This window comes from Apium graveolens, chromosome 1 (assembly GCF_009905375.1).
Source record: "Apium graveolens cultivar Ventura chromosome 1, ASM990537v1, whole genome shotgun sequence".
In the NCBI taxonomy this organism is placed as follows: domain Eukaryota; kingdom Viridiplantae; phylum Streptophyta; class Magnoliopsida; order Apiales; family Apiaceae; genus Apium; species Apium graveolens.
In genome coordinates, this window is record NC_133647.1 from 48,920,226 (window position 1) to 48,922,951 (window position 2,726).

A 2,726-nucleotide genomic window follows, 5' to 3' on the forward strand; every position below is an offset into this window, starting at 1 on the left:
ATTAGGAGACTTGGTGGACAAGTCTTGGAATTAAAATGGACTTTGTAGTCCTAGGAAGTAGGAAGCTGATTCCTTATCCCATGAGGTTCCTTGGAGGCCAATCTATAAGGATTTATATCCTCACTAGGATCATCTTAATAGCTGTTTTTCTCCCTTATTAACTAATTATGAAATTAATTGATATTCAGGGTTTTGGGCTTTCTTTGTTCCATCAGCCTGATCTGTTCCATCAAGCCTGATCAATGTGTTAACCTTTTTGGTCTGAATGTCATACATCTTCTTATTGGGCCTTATAGCCCAATTCATGTATAATTAATGCAATATTAATTACGTAATCAAGATTTATTTACTCACTATCACATGCTTTATATGTTAGTTACTGATAATTATCATAATTTCAGTGACATGGTTATATTTGAACTAGGTTATAAATTAGGGGAAATTAATAAGAGAGGTTAAAGTGTCTATTATGCTAGATTCTTTATGATTCTTGCTAACCATCTTATGGACAATATTGCTATTGAGAACCCAACCAAAAAACTGGTTGGGTTCAAGAAAGCAGAATAATTGTAGACCTCAAAAGAGCAAGCCATCACAAAGTGGTGCCCCTCTTCTACCTTTCAGTCATGGAGGGGCCTCGAGTAAGTGAGTTAAGCACCACTGTCTCTACTCTTCCAACCTCACAAGTTTCTTTGCCTTCAAGTGTAGCTATGGCATCTGTGTCAATGACCCAACAGATGCCTACCCAAGCTACCAAAACAAAAACTTCAAAATCCAAAACAAAGAAAGCCCCCTTGTTATGGATATATTGTGAAGTTGATGATTTCATTAACAAAACACCTTAGTAGATATTACTTAGTGAAAATTATAGCACTCAACGGATAAGGAATATAGTCCCGACGAATGACTCAATATAGTCCCGACGGATGATGATCAATTATCCATCGAGTGAGTAGCTTATGTAATAATAAGTCTGTAGCACATTTCTACATACACCTTGTGTAGTTTTTGTAGTAGCACTCAAGTCATGTTGACTTTAATTAGATATGCAGAATAGGTTGATTAATTGTACATAGATGATGTCTTGTAATTCTGCATATATGAAATGAAGTCAAGTGCCAGTTAGCTACCCGACGGATAATCAACAATGGCACTCGGTGGATGATCAACAAGGTAACCCGACGGATGATCATGTACCCGATGGATAATCAATTCAAACATCAGTTGACAGTGACAACATAGTCACATGCGTCGAGTGTATGCAAAAGGAATGTGGAAGCCTATTCAATTGGGTTTTAGAGAATAAAGAAGCATTGCCATTTCCATGCTATTATAAAGATATTCAAAGATACTGGAATAGAGTAATGAAGCAGCATAGTATTAGACTTGATAGGTTTTGTTTTATTATCTTGTCTTATTACTTTGTAATCTTGGTGATATATAAACCAAGAAGTAGCAAGATATTCTCAGAGAAACATTTGTAAGCTGTATTTTTAGCATTTCTCTACAAACTTAGTTGTTCATATTTGTAAGTAGCTGTGAGCAAATCTTGCTATACAGAGTTCTCTTGATATAATATATATCTCTGGTGGATACATTCAAATCCACCAGAAAGTTTTTAAAGACTTGTGTTTTTAATTACTTGTATTTTGATTCATTCTAAGTTATTATTCCGCACTTTGCAAATCAATTCACACAGATATATATTTTAAGTTAGAACACTTTTAAACCAAGAAAAAGTTTCAAGAATTCCATTCAACCACCCTTCTGTAATTCTTGTTGCATTGTTAGGGACTAACAATTGGTATTAGAGCAAGCTCTTGATAATTAAAGAGTTTAAATTTCACAACAAAACAACAAGATGAACAAGAAGGATGTTGGAGTCAAGATTCCTTTTCTGGACAAAGATAATTACCATCACTAGAAGGTAAAAATGCATCTTCATTTACTTTCTCAAGATGATGCCTATGTAGATTACATAGAAAGAGGCCCTCATGTACCAATGAGAGCTGTAACTGGAAATGAGCCATCTGTCCCCAAGCCAAGGCATGAATGGTCTGATCCTGATATTGAACAAGTCAGGAAAGATAAGAAGGCCATGAATATCCTGTTCAATAGAGTTGATGGTGACATGTTTGATAACATCATCAATTGCAAAATAAGATGGCACTATACAGATTATCTGTGATGGCACTGAGCAAGTAAGGGAAAATAAGATGCAGCTACTCATTCAACAATATGAGCATTTTCATAGTGAAGAAAGTGAGTCTCTCACTGACATCTTTAGTAGGTTTCTACTAAATGCTCTGAAGTTGCATGGAAGGGTCTATCAGACAAAAGACTCCAATCTTAAGTTCCTTAGATCTCTTCCAAAGGAATGGAAACCTATGATAGTCTCATTGAGAAACTCTCAAGATTACAAGGAGTTTACTTTGGAGAGACTGTATGGCATCCTGAAAACTTATGAGCTTGAAATAGAGCAAGATGAGAGGATTGAGAGAGGAAAAAAGAAAGGAGGATCCATTGCATTAGTTGCTGAGTTAGAGAAAGAGAAGGAGATGAAGATGGAAGTTGTTGAATCAACTTCAAAGGTCTGTGAAAACAAGGGAAAGGGGCTGGTAGCAGAAAATGAAGATTCTTTGAGCCAAGATGACATGGAAGATATTGATGAACATCTAACATTTCTTTCCAGAAGATTTTCCAAGCTCAAGTTCAAGAAGAAATTT